Source organism: Rattus norvegicus, chromosome 15 (genome assembly GCF_036323735.1).
Source record: "Rattus norvegicus strain BN/NHsdMcwi chromosome 15, GRCr8, whole genome shotgun sequence".
Classification (NCBI taxonomy): domain Eukaryota; kingdom Metazoa; phylum Chordata; class Mammalia; order Rodentia; family Muridae; genus Rattus; species Rattus norvegicus.
In genome coordinates, this window is record NC_086033.1 from 42,892,150 (window position 1) to 42,907,155 (window position 15,006).

Consider the following 15,006-nt stretch of genomic DNA (forward strand, 5'->3'; position numbering starts at 1 on the left):
ATGTGTTTCTTTTCTGGTCCAATCTATTTGAAGTTCTATAGGCTTCTTGTATGACTATGGGTATCTCTTTTTTTAGGTTAGGGAAGTTTTCTTCTATGATTTTGTTGAAGATATTTACTGGTCCTTTGAGCTGGGAGTCTTCACTCTCTTCTATACCTATTATCCTCAGGTTTGATCTTCTCATTGAGTCCTGGATTTCCTGTATGTTTTGGATCAGTAGCTTTTTCTGCTTTACATTATCTTTGACAGTTGAGTCGATGACTTCTATGGAATCTTCTGCTCCTGAGATTCTCTCTTCTATCTCTTGTATTCTGTTGGTGATGCTTGTATCTACGGCTCCTTGTCTCTTCCTTTGGTTATCTATATCCAGGGTTATCTCCCTTTGTGCTTTCTTTTTTTTTCCACGTGGAGAGGTTTAATGAAAGAACAGTAGAGAGAAACAAACGAGGCAGGCCATGGGCACGTGGAGAGAAGGAGGGAAGGATGGGGAGAGAAGGGACAGGGGACAGAGGAGAAGAGAGCAGAGAAGCAAGAGCAAGAGAGGGTAAGAGCCCTTTGTGCTTTCTTTACTGCTTCTATTTCCATTTTTAATTCCTTCACCTGTTTGATTGTGTTTTCCTATAATTCTTTCAGGAATTTTTGTGTTTCCTCTCTATAGGCTTCTGCTTGTTTATTTGTGTTTTCTTGCATTTCTCTAAGGGATTTCTTTATGTCTTTCTTGAAGTCCTCCAGCATCATGATCAAATGTGATTTTAAATCTAGATCTTGCTTTTCTGGTGTGTTTGGATATTCAGTGTTTGCTTTGGTGGGAGAATTGGGCTCCAGTGATGCCATGTAGTCTTGGTTTCTGTTGCTTGGGTTCCTGCGCTTGCTTCTTGCCATCACGTTGTCTCTGGTGTTACCTTGTTCTGCTATTTCTGACAGTGGTTAGACCGTCCTATAAGCCTGTGTGTCAGGAGTGCTGTAGACCTGTTTTCTTGTTTTCTTTCAGCCAGTTATGGGAACAGAGTGTTCTGCTTTCAGGCATGTAGTCTTTCCTGTCTACTGGTCTTCAGCTGTTCCTGTGGGCATGTGTCCTGAGTTCACCAGGCAGGTCACTTGGAGCAGAAAAGTCAGTCTTACCATTGGTCTCGGGCCTGAATTCACTCCTCAGAGCTGGGTTTCAGCTCTCCGTGAGGGCAGCAACCAGCAGGACCTGGCCCACCTTCTCTCGGGACCCTGTGCAAAGGGGGCCCAGATGGTGCTAGGCATTTTCCTCTAGAGTCAGAAATGTGGGAAGAGAATAGTAGCCTCTGGCTTCCCAGGCATGTCTGCCCTTCTGAAGGTCTAGCTCTCCCTCCCATGGGATGTGGGTGCAGGGAGCTGTTTGGCCAGGTCCCTTCAGATCCGGGTGCAGTCTGGACCGCAGCGTTCCTACAGCTTGAGTGGCTCCTATCTTCCTGTTCCCAGAGGCCCTATACAGTTTCCTCTTGGGCCAGGGATGTGGGCAAGGGTGGGCAGTACTGGAGGTCTCCCCCACCCTGCAGTCTCGGGAGTGCCCACCTGTCTGGGTGATGAGCTCTCTCTCCCATGGGGTTTGGGAGCAGGGAGCTGTGGGCCGGAATCAGCAAGGTTCGGCCCCTAGCTAGAAACCGGAAGTGTCTGGTCCCAGAGAAATTTTGCCTTTGTGTGTCCTGAGTCGTCCAGGCAGGTCACTTGGAGCAGAGAAGTTGGTCTTACTTCTGGTCTCGGGCCTAAAGTCGCTCCTTGGGGCTGGGTTTCAGCTCTCCATCCATTGTTTCTTTAATCAATAAGTGGAGTACTATGAAGCCAGAAAAGGTCATGACGAGATATTTCTAAGGATTCCCAGAGATTTCCACTTTTCCTTCTTAACTCTTGGATAACCTGTCTACCTAGGGTTTGGAAGCAATATTTTCCTTCTTCCATCAGAAAGCTCACACTGCAGTCAGGTAGGTGAATGAGCAGGCCCTGGTCTTCCTAATTTACTCACTGTTGTGTATCTAAAGGCTCCCCAGAAATTGGCAATTCCTTGTTGGAAACTGAAATTTGTAGAACATTCTTTCAAGAAAAGCATAACAGGGGAGGCGAAGATGGGGGAAGAAAAAATAAAGTAACGGACTAGAAGTAACATGAAATCAGAAGGAACTACCTGGGGGAGGTGGCAGTCCAGCAAAAGGTAAAGGAAGGCAGGGAGAGGAGGGGGTGAAAAAACCACAGAGACCCACGGCTTTGTAAGCTGACTCTAAAAATTAATTTTAAAAACAGCACTTGTCTCTTTCTGTTATGTAAATATATCGCCACTTCTCTAATGAGGCCAAAACTTCCATGAGTAAGATACCCTCTTAGTCTAGATTCCCTAGAAAGCAGAGCCTAAGGAAGGATCAAGTCGGAGCACTCCATCAGGCAGATGGAGTCCCGAGACCTATCACTGATTCTCAACCTGTGGATCGAGACCCCTTTGGGGGGGGGGTCAAATATCCGATATCCTGCTTATCCGATGTTATGTCACGATTTATAACAGCAGCAAAATCATAGCTCTGAAATAGCAGTGAAAACAATTTTCTGGTTGGGGTCACCACACCATGGGGAACTGTATCAAAGGGTCGCAGCGTTAGGAAGGCTGCGAACCACTGACCTAGTGCCTTATTAGATACAGGAAAGGGAGTGAAGCCAGGAGGAATAGACGGGATTGGAAAGCCATGCTAGAAAACACACACCATAGGGCTGGCCCACTTCGCAGCAAGCCATGAAGACAGAGAAAGGGATCAGGCACACCCATCTCCTCCTTTACTTTTACTTCTTCAGTTTTATTTTCTGATTGGGCACACCATTACCTGTTTTAACTTCCATTTTCTCCTTAAACTTGAAGGTCAGCAAACAACCTGGCACTGTCTTAACCACCATCTTGAGGAAGCCTAAAGGCTTAAATTGTTTCTTTTGTTTTAAAGTCTTTCTATTTTAAAAAACAAATGTAGCGAGAGAGTGGTGGTGCAACACTCAGAGGCAGGCGGATCTCCAGGCCAGCCTGGTCCACAAAGCCCAGGACAGCCAGGGCTACACAGAGAAAGCCCATCTTGAAAAACTAAAAATAAACACATAAACAAAATGTGTGCGTGCAAAGGCTCCACGGTTCTTGTATATCACATACTATAACCACGTTCCGTCTTTTTCCCCCTTTCTTTTCTTTTCCTATATTTTACTGCTTTTTTTTTAATTTAAGTATATTTTGATGGTATTTTCCCTCCCCCAAAGTCCTTCCAGGTCCTCTCCCCCTTCCTACCCACCCAACTTTAAGTTCTTTCTCAAAAAAAAAAAAAAAAAAAAAAAAAGACGAAACCCCAATACAACAACAAAAATCTTCCAAACTGAGAAAACAAATTAAAACAACATCCACAGAAACACACACCAAACTGTAACCAAATACACACACGCACAACCTTGGAATTCGTTATACATTGGTCAATTACTCTTGAACACGAGGCCTGCCCTGGAGTGGCTAATACACCCAATGTCACTGCATTGGAGAAATCTGACTTTTCCATCCCCAGCACATAAAATGACAGCTCAGCTGTTAACCTTTTTACTCTAGTGGCTGGGTTTTCATTCATTTGTTTTTTTAAAAATATTACAAAATAAAGTATAATAAGGTTTAAAAAAAAAACTATCACACTGAGGTTGGACAAGACAAACCAACAGGAGGAAAAGAGCCCAAGAGGGGCACAGGAGTCAGAGACCCACTTGTTCACACACTCGTTCACGCACTCAGGCACCCCATGAAAACACTACCCTGGAAGCCATAACAAACGCACAGAGGCCCTGGCGCAGGCCCATGCATGCCCTGTACTGCTGCCTGAGGCTGTGAGTTCATGTGAGCTTTCCTTACGTCGAGTTACAGGGACTTATTTCCTTGGTGTCTTTTATCTTTTCTGACTTTGACGCTTTCTGCCTCCTCTTCCACATGGTTTCCCTGAGCTCTGAGGGGAGGGATCTGATGGAGACATCCCATTTAGGACTGGGTGTTCCAAGGTCTCTCACTCTCCATGCAATGTCTGACTGTGGGTCTCTGTACTTCTGCCCATCTGCTGCAGGAGAAAACTCAGATCACAGCTGAATAAGGCACTGATCCTCGACTATAGCAGAACATCTTCCACAGTCATTTTATCCCTACATTTTTTTTCTTTTTTAAAGACCAGCATTGTTTGGGTTTTTTCCTCCTAGGTCCCTGGGCTATCTAATCTCTGGTCTTTGAGGCTACATCTCTGTTTAGTTTCTATAAACGGGCTTATGACCAGCCACGGGAGAAGAAAGGGATAGAGTTTACCTCTCTCTACCTCCTGCCTTTTGTTTAATCTCTAGCTATCCTTTAATGTTGTGATCGAAATTCTGAAGAGGAGCAATTGTCATGTTTGCTCTTTCTTAAAATCACTCCATAGGCAGAGACACAGGAAATGGTGTCCAAAGCTGATCACGATCTCCATTCTCAACAGTTGTCCTTCGAGCCTGACAAGCTACCAAATGCTAGGGGTTAAACTTCGCAACAAGTCCTGGGCGTGTGAGCTCTCTCACCGGTGTGACGAAAAGGCCTGCTGAAAACAGCATAGCTTGTCTCATAGTCTGAAAGTCCAGTCCATCATGGCAGAGAAGCTGAGGCAGCAGGTATAGGAGGCAACTGGCCATGTTCGAGCCACAGGAGCAAACACAGAGAGACACTCACACCTGGCTTGTTTTGGCCACTGATTCAGTCTAAGATCTCAGCCCTTGGAACTGTGCCATCTACATTTAAAATGGGTATTTCCTTCTCCGGTCTCTTTGGCCTGGCCGGTAGAACGTCATCCTTTGGAAAGCGTCACATCAAGACGCACGCACTGTGACGCCGCTGTGGCTCTAAGGCCTACCACCTTCAGAAGTCGACCTGTGGCAAATGTGGCTACTCTGCCAAGTGCAAGAGGAAGTATAATTGGAGGGCCAAGGTTAAGAGGGGAAACACTACCGGGACTGGTCGGAAGAGGCACTTAAAGATTGTCTACCATAGATTCAGACATGGATTCCGTGAAAGATCAACATCTAAACCCAAGAGGGCAGCTGTTGCAGCATCCAGTTCATCTTGAGGATTTCAATCGGTCATAAAATAAATGTTCTGGTTTCAAAAAATTTTAAAAAATAAAATAAAATAAAATAAAATAAAATAAATAACATGGGTATGTCCTCCTCAGTTAAAGATTTTTAGAAAGACTCTCAACCCTAGGCCCAGAGGTGTGTTTCCTAGGTGATTCTAAAGCCAGTGGATTCAACAACGAAGATTAGCCACCACAGAAGGGACACACTTCACCCCACAGCCTCCTGTCAAAATGGTACTTGAGAGTGTGGTAGAGATGGCTCGATGGTTAGTTAAGAGCACTTGCTTCTGATAAACAACTTCAGCAAAGTGGCTGGGTATAAAATTAACTCAAATAAATCAGTTGCCTTCCTCTATACAAAAGAGAAACAAGCCGAGAAAGAAATTAGGGAAACGACACCCCTCATAATAGACCCAAATAATATAAAGTACCTCGGTGTGACTTTAACCAAGAAAGTAAAAGATCTGTACAATAAGAACTTCAAGACACTGAGGAAAGAAATTGAAGAAGACCTCAGAAGATGGAAAGATCTCCCATGCTCATGGATTGGCAGGATTAATATAGTAAAAATGGCCATTTTACCAAAAGCAATCTACAGATTCAATGCAATCCCCATCAAAATACCAATCCAATTCTTCAAAGAGTTAGACAGAACAATTTGCAAATTCATCTGGAATAACAAAAAACCCAGGATAGCTAAAGCTATCCTCAACAATAAAAGGACTTCAGGGGGAATCACTATCCCTGAACTCAAGCAGTATTACAGAGCAATAGTGATAAAAACTGCATGGTATTGGTACAGAGACAGACAGATAGACCAATGGAATAGAATTGAAGACCCAGAAATGAACCCACACACCTATGGTCACTTGATTTTTGACAAAGGAGCCAAAACCATCCAATGGAAAAAAGATAGCATTTTCAGCAAATGGTGCTGGTTCAACTGGAGGGCAACATGTAGAAGAATGCAGATCGATCCATGCTTATCACCCTGTACAAAGCTTAAGTCCAAGTGGATCAAGGACCTCCACATCAAACCAGATACACTCAAACTAATAGAAGAAAAACTAGGGAAGCATCTGGAAAACATGGGCACTGGAAAAAATTTCCTGAACAAAACACCAATGGCTTATGCTCTAAGATCAAGAATCGACAAATGGGATCTCATAAAACTGCAAAGCTTCTGTAAGGCAAAGGACACTGTGGTTAGGACAAAACGGCAACCAACAGATTGGGAAAAGATCTTTACCAATCCTATAACAGATAGAGGCCTTATATCCAAAATATACAAAGAACTCAAGAAGTTAGACCGCAGGGAAACAAATAACCCTATTAAAAAATGGGGTTCAGAGCTGAACAAAGAATTCACAGCTGAGGAATGCCGAATGGCTGAGAAACACCTAAAGAAATGTTCAACATCTTTAGTCATAAGGGAAATGCAAATCAAAACAACCCTGAGATTTCACCTCACACCAGTGAGAATGGCTAAGATCAAAAACTCAGGTGACAGCAGATGCTGGCGAGGATGTGGAGAAAGAGGAACACTCCTCCATTGTTGGTGGGATTGCAGACTGGTAAAACCATTCTGGAAATCAGTCTGGAGGTTCCTCAGAAAATTGGACATTGAACTGCCTGAGGATCCAGCCATACCTCTCTTGGGCATATACCCAAAAGATGCCTCAACATATAAAAGAGACACGTGCTCCACTATGTTCATCGCAGCCTTATTTATAATAGCCAGAAACTGGAAAGAACCCAGATGCCCTTCAACAGAGGAATGGATACAGAAAATGTGGTACATCTACACAATGGAATATTACTCAGCTATCAAAAACAACGAGTTTATGAAATTCGTAGGCAAATGGTTGGAACTGGAAAACATCATCCTGAGTGAGCTAACCCACTCACAGAAAGACATACATGGTATGCACTCATTGATAAGTGGCTATTAGCCCAAATGCTTGAATTACCCTAGATCCCTAGAACAAATGAAACTCAAGACGGATGATCAAAATGTGAATGCTTCACTCCTTCTTTAAATGAGGAAAAAGAATACCCTTGGCAGGGAAGGGAGAGGCAAAGATTAAAACAGAGACTGAAGGAACACCCATTCAGAGCCTGCCCCACAGGTGGCCCATACATATACAGCCACCCAATTAGACAAGATGGATGAAGCAAAGAAGTGCAGACCGACAGGAGCCGGATGTAGATCGCTCCTGAGAGACACAGCCAGAATACAGCAAATACAGAGGTGAATGCCAGCAGCAAACCACTGAACTGAGAATAGGTCCCCCGTTGAAGGAATCAGAGAAAGAACTGGAAGAGCTTGAAGGTGCTCGAGACCCCAAAAGTACAACAATGTCAAGCAACCAGAGCTTCCAGGGACTAAGCCACTACCTAAAGACTATACATGGACTGACCCTGGACTCTGTCCCCATAGGTAGCAATGAATATCCTAGTAAGAGCACCAGTGGAAGGGGAAGCCCTGGGTCCTGCTAAGACTGAACCCCCAGTGAACTAGACTATGCGGAGAGGGTGGCAATGGGGGGAGGTTTGGGAGGGGAACACCCACAAGGAAGGGGAGGGGGGAGGGTGATGTCTGTCCGGAAACCGGGAAAGGGAATAACACTTGAAATGTATATAAGAAATACTCAAGATAATAAAAAAAAAAAAAAAGGAAAAAAAAAAAAAAGAGCACTTGCTTCTCTAGCAGAGGAACTGAGTTCAGACCCAGCGCCTACATCCTAACCCCAGCCAGTCTTTCATCTGAACTTTCCCATCATTTAGGATTCGGATGGGATGCCATGTGGTATGTTATGTATCTCATGTGTAGACCAGAAGCCTAAACGGACCCATGATGAAACTCAGAAGCCTTGAGGAGGTCACTTTGCTGACCCCCATCAAGACTATTTCCCCCAGGTAAGTGTGATCTCTCTCTCTCTCCCTCTCTCTCTCTCTCTCTCTCTCTCTCTCTCTCTCTCTCTCTCCCTCCCTCCCTCCCTCCCTCTCTCTCTCTCTCTCTCTCTCTCTCTCTCTCTCTCTCTCTCTCTTTCTCTTTCTCTTTTAATCTGCTCCAGTCTCAGTTGCATCTTTGCCTTGGGTGGAAACATGACTTCTGAACTGCCAGGGAGATTGTGAGATCACTATCTAGCAGGAAGATTTCTATAAAAGAAGGAAGATAGAGGAAGATAGCGCTGTCTTCCTTCATCCAAATGGGCCTGCCAATCATCCAAGCAAGAAAACACCCTTCAGAAAGGCTATCTGTTCACAAGACTTTATAAAATACTTATAGAGCCTACCCATAAGGTGGCACAATGGTCTCTCTGGTCATTTGTCCACTGTCAACCCATGAGAATGTTTTTCTGTCGCAGTGGTCCCTTTGGTCTTGGCCCACCCTTAGGCATATTTCCTATTTATTATTTTGTAATAGCTTCAGCTCTCTTCACACTGTGTCCCTGTTTGAATCATTTTGATGGAGAATACAAGGCCTGGGGAGCAAGCTGAGGGGAAACCATGGTGAGATACTACTGCCTCACGTATGACTTCATCTGGAGACAAAGCCTTTAAAGAAATAACTAGGGGCATCTGACAAGATGGCTCTGTAGACAAAGATGTTTGCTGCCAAGCCTGACGACCTAAGTCTGATTTCAAGATCCCACACGGTTTTAGGAGAGAACCAACTCCCAAAAGTTATCCTCTGACCTCCATAGGCATGCTGTGACATGGGCAAGTGCACAAGCACACACACATACACACACACACACACACACACACACACACACACACACACACACACACACACATGAACACACAGGCACACGAAAGCATGCACAATTAATTAGTGTAAACATTTACACAAATAAAAACAAAGGTTAATTAAGGCAAAATGAGAATAAATGGGTAGGTCTGAATATTAGTTATATTCTCATGGATTTGACAATATCATATGAGGAACAGAAACAAGATGGCCACCCACAAGCCAAAAAGAAATCAGCTCAGCTGAGCCCTCGGTCTTGGATTCCCACCCTCCAGAACTATGAGAAAGTAAATTCCTATTGTTTCAGCCCTCCAAGCTGCGGCACAGAGGTGGGGCAGAGATCTACCAAGCCAAACACTACCCTGACTTATTTTTAAATCTGCCAATCATTTACATTCCCTTTGAGTTTAATCCCTAAAGCAGCCAAATTATTACTTCTGAGTCTGCCCGGACGTATGGCCCTTCTTCATTTCTTTAATCAAAACGAGAGTCCCCAGTAAAGCATGTTTTTGCTGGTAGGCTGTAACATAATCAAATAGGCACTATATGTTTTAATGAATAATTTATATATTGTGCCGGTATTAGCTCGGCAATTATCTTCCTACCGCTTGCTGGGACCTAGCCACAATTATTAATATGTTGGTGTGCTGATTATTGAGATTTCAGAGCAGCTTCAATCAAGTCAATAAAAGAAATGAGAAAAAATAAATTATAATACATTCTACAAAATGTACCAGAATATATAGGATCCACAGATCCTGATTTAAAAAAAATAATTAAACAGCAAAGTAGAAAAGAGAAATTGGCTGGAATATCAAACATTCACATAGCAGTGATGAGCATTGATTTTGCATAATGATTGGTTTACTCGATTCACTTGCTGTTTCAGGGATTGGGGGAAAAATTCATGTGAACTGAACAAAATACACTTAAAGTGATCAAAGAGGAGATGCCAACAGAATACCAAGAGAAACAGCAAACAGCAAAGACAGCCTGGTCTGCTTTAGCAGAGGATTAGTGCCTTCCTGTGAACGTAGCTTAATCAGACACTGTGGACACTGACAGCACAGTCAATGTTGTGTGCAGCCTGACCTACTGCTCCCTGGCCACCTCCCTTTCCCTGTCCCTAAGCCTCTCTGTGTCATCTGGAAGGTCTTGATCTCTTTTCACCATGCCTTCTTGTTTTATGTCCTGTTAATTATTTTCATTGTTCCTCCATTCATATGTGGTGCTTTGAATCACATCCACATTCATTTGAGGGCCTTTGTGGATGGACCCATATCTTCAAATGGTTGTCCATGCAGAGTAACCAAGCACTTCGAAGGTAGGGCCTGTCCTTGTCTATATTTCTTGCTAATAGTAGACAGAGATAGGACTTAAATGTAAATCCATTTTGCTCCATATTCCGAGGGCCTCCTGCCCATGTCCTCTTCACATAAGACAACCCTTCAGTTAAGGAAATGAATACATTGTAGCATGTTCACATAACGTATAACTGTAAATGAATGCATGACATAGGTGGGTGACCCATGACACTGGATAAAAGAAACCAGACATGAGCAGGTAAAATACTGAATAAGTATCATAAAACTGATTTAGCAAATAGAACGGAGCTGCATGGCAGATGGTGGTCAGATGGAACTGGAGTCGAGAGGCACCATGCTGCAGCCCAGAGTGGCCTGTGATCTCCTCAGAGACCTCCATTCAGGTGAGCAGGTACTCTTGGCTACCACTGCCAAAAAGCAGTCATGACAATATACAGCAAGCCAACGGCCTACAGCAAATTAAATGGAGAGAAACTTAAAGCAATTCCACTAAAATCAAGGGCAAGACAAGGCTGTTTCATTCTCTTCCTATCTATTCAACAAGGTACTTGAAGTTCTAGCTAGAGCAATAAGACAACTAAAGGAGATCAAGGGGGGTAAAAATAGGAAAGGAGGAAGTCAAAGTATCGCTATTCACAGATGATATGATAGTATACGTAAGTGACCACAAAAATTCTACCAGAGAATTCCTATAACTGATAAACACCTTCAGCAAAGTGGCTGGATACAAAATTAACTCAAAGAAATCAATAGCCCTCCTTTATACAAATGGGACGAGAAAGAGCTTAGGGAAGTAACACTCTTTACAATAGACACAAATAATATAAAATATCTTGATGAAACTCTGACAAAGCAAACGAAAGACCTGTATGAAAAGAACTTCAAGTCTCTGAAGAAAGAAAGAAATTGGGGGAGATATCAGAAAATGGAAAGATCTTCCATGCTCAAGGATTGGTAAGATTAACATAGCAAAAATGGCCACACTACCAAAAGCAATCTACAGATTTACTGCAATATCCATCAAAATCCCAACACAATTCTTTACAGACCTTGAAAGTACAATTCTCAATGTCATAGGGAAAAACAAAACACCTAAGATATCTAGAACAATCCTGTACAATAAAAGAACTTCCAGTGGTATCACCATCCCTGATTTCAAGCTGTACCACAGATCAATAGTAATAAAACTTCATGGCACTGACACAGAAACAGACAACTTGATCAATGGAATAGAATTTAAGACCCAGAAATAAACCCACATACCTATAGACACTTGAAGGTTTATAAAGAGGCCAAAACCATATAAAGGAAAAAAGAAAGTATCTTCAACTAATGGTGCTGGTCTAACTGGATGTCTGCATGTAGAAGAATTCAAATAGATCCACATTTATCACCCTGCACAAAATTCAAGTCCAAGTGTAACAAAGACCTCAACATAAAACTGGACACACTAAATCTAACAGAAGAGAAAGTGGGGAACTGCTTTAAACACATTGGCACAGGAGACAAATTCCTGAATAGAACACTAGTAGCTAAGGCACCAAGGTCAACAATTAATAAAGAGGACCCCATAAAACTGAAAAGCTTCTCTAGGACAAAGGACACCATCGATAGGACAAAACGGCACCTTACAGAATGGGGAAAAATCTTTACCAACCCATCTGACAGAGGGTTAATATCTTAATTATATAAAGAACTCAAGAAATTAGACATCAACAAACCAAATAAAAATGGGGCACAGAGATAAACAGAATTCCCAACAGAGGAATCTCTAATGTCTGAGAAGCATTTAAAGAAAGTTCGATGCCCTTAGTCATCAGAGAGATGCAAATCAAAACAACCCAGATTCCACCCTATACCACCCACCAGAATGGCTAAGATCAAATAACAGCACGAGTGACCAAAAGATGCCCCACCACACTACAAGGATATTTGTTCAACTATGTTCATGGCAACTTTATTCATAATAGCCAGAAACTGGAAACCACCTAGATGTAACTCAACCAAAGGATGGAATACTGTTGAGCTATTAAAAAACGAAGACGTCATTAAATTTGCAGGAAAAATGGATGTAACTTGAAAATATTGTCCTGAGTGACGTTAACCCAGACATAGAAAGATATGCATGGTATGTACTCACTTATAAGTGGACATTCACCATAAAGTGCAGGATAACTAGACCTAAATAACAAGGACGGTCCAGGGGAGGCTGCTTGAATTTCACTCAGAAAGGGAAATGTATTTTAATAGACACTGGAGGTGGATGGATGGAGGAAACTGCCTGGGAGAGGGAGTGAGGAGAATAGGGAGAGGGCTGGGAGAGAGAACACTAATGGGGAGAGTGGAAGCGGCATCTCCAGGATGAACTGAAGACCTGGAACAGGGGATGTTCCCAGGAGGCTACGGTAGTGACCCTAGCTGAGACTCCTAGCAGCTAGGGAATATGGGAACTGAAGTGGCCACCTTCTGTAGCCAGGTGCGACTTCCGGGAGTGGGGGGAGAAGGGGCACCAACCCAGCCACAAAACCTTCTACCCAAAATTTGTCCTATTTATAAGATGTACAGAGAAAACAATGGAGCAGAATATTGAGGGATGCTAAACAATGACTGGCCCAACTTGAGAACCAACCCCTGACACTATTAATGATTCTCTGCTATGCTTACAGACAAGAGCCTAATGTAACTGTCTCCTGAGAGAGCAGCTAGAAACAGATGCAGAGACCCACAACCAAACATCAGGCAGAGCTCCAAAAATCGTGTTTAAGAGTTGGGGATAAGATAGAGGGAGCCGGACAGGTCAAGGACACCACAAGGAGACCTTACAGAGTCAACTAACCTGGGCCCATGGAGGCTCACAGAGACTGAACCACCAACCAAGGGCATGTAGCAGCTATATCTAGATCCCTACACGTTTGTTGGAGATGTGCAGCGGGGTGGGGCATGGGGGGGCTGTCTCTGACTCTGTTGCCTGCCTTTGGATAATCTTCCTGTAGCTGGACTGCCTTGTCCGGCCTCAGTTGGAGAGGATGCATTTAGTCCCGGGCAGTTTGATGTACCAGGATGGGTTGACACCCATGGGGTGCTTCCGTTCTTTCAAGAAAGGGGCAGGGTGTAATGAGGAGAGGGGTTCATGAGGGTGGGACTAGGAAGAGGGAGGCTGCAATTGGAATATAAAGTAAATTGGTTAATTGATTAATGAAAAAATAAAAGCTCTCTAGGGCAAGTGCACATGAAGAGAAACAGTTCACTAAGGGATGGTTTTGGAGGTTTCAGGAGTTAAGAGCAGTTGAGTTGTTTCACAGAAGGACCCAGATCAGTTTCTAGCACCCACCTGATGGCTCACAACCATTTGTAACTCCAGGTCCAAGGGGTTCGATGCCCTCTTCTGAATCCCACAGACACCAGGTACACATGAAATACACATGCATACATCCAGGCAAAGCATTCATACACATGAAACATAATAAATAAATCTACAATAGTATTAATAATAATAATAATAATAATAATAATAAGAAGAAGAAGAAGAAGAAGAAGAAGAAGAAGAAGAAGAAGAAGAAGAAGAAGAAGAAGAAGAAGAAGAAGAAAGAAGGAGAAGGAGAAGAGGAGAAGGAGAAGGAGAAGGAGAAGAAGAAGAAGAGGTGTTTTAGAGTTGTTTGTGGTGGTCTATACCTTTAATCCTAGCACCCAAGAGCAAAAGGCAAGCAGATATCTGAGCATTCAAGGCCAGCTAGTCTATTCAGAGTGATCCAGGCCACAGGGCTATATAGTAAGACCCTGTGTCTAAAAAAGAAGGAGGAGGAGGGAGAGGAGGAGGTAAGGAAAGGAGAAGAGACAGAGACAAAGAAGAGGGAGAGATTTAATATAATTTAATCTTGGTATTAAGAAAGGAGGGAGGGAGGGAGAGAGAGGGGGAAGGAGGTAGGAAGGGAAGGAGGGAGGGAAGGTAAAAGAGAAAGAAAGGAGCAGACTCTCAGCAAGGACAGGAAACACATATCATGAGAGGCAACCATTTAGTATCTTTTTTTTAAAGATTTACTTTATGTATGTGAGTATATGAATACACTGTAGCTGTCTTCAGACACACCAGAAGAGGGCATTAGATCCCATTACAGATTGTTGTGAGCCACCATGTGGTTACTGGAATCGAACTCAGGACCTCTGGAGGAGCAGTCAGTGCTCTTAACCACTGAGCCATCTCTCCAGCCCACCATTTAGTATCTTAACAGCCACATACATGATTTTTGATAACTGTTAAAGTCATGTTGTTTAAAGAATTTCTAAGGAATATTTTTTAGTAAATGAATTCATAAGGTGTGGCAGCTGGGCATGGTGGCATACACATTTCTTATTTAGTGTGTGTGTGTGTCTGTCTGTCTGTCTGTCTTTTTTTTTCTGTGTATCTGTGTGTATGTGTGTGTCTCTATGGTCTGTGTCTGTGTTTGTGTGTCTGTGTTTGTATGTGTTTTTCTCTCTGTGTCTGTGTGTGTAACTCTGTATGACTCTGTGTGTATGTATCTCTGTGCATCTCTGTGTGTTTCTGTGTGCGTCTGGATGTGTCTCTATCTGTGTGTCTCTGTGTGTATGTGTATATGCCCGTGTGTCTATGTATGTGTGTATCTCTGTGTGTCTCTCTGTATCTCTGTGTGTCTCTGTTGTCTCTGTGTGCCTGTGTGTGTCTCTGTGTGTCTCTGTTGTCTCTGTGTGCCTGTGTGTATCTCTGTGTGTATCTCTGTGTGTCTGTATGTGTATCTCTGAATGTCTCTGTGTGTCTGTATGTGTCTCTGTGTATTTCTGTGTGTCTGGA

The 15,006-nt window shown here is 43.2% G+C and overlaps 1 pseudogene; it reads left to right on the forward strand.

The window, feature by feature from the left end:
* Positions 1–4,327: 4,327 nt before the first annotated feature.
* Positions 4,328–5,108, forward strand: LOC134482132 (large ribosomal subunit protein eL37-like; annotated as a pseudogene).
* The last annotated feature ends 9,898 nt before the right edge of the window (positions 5,109–15,006 follow it).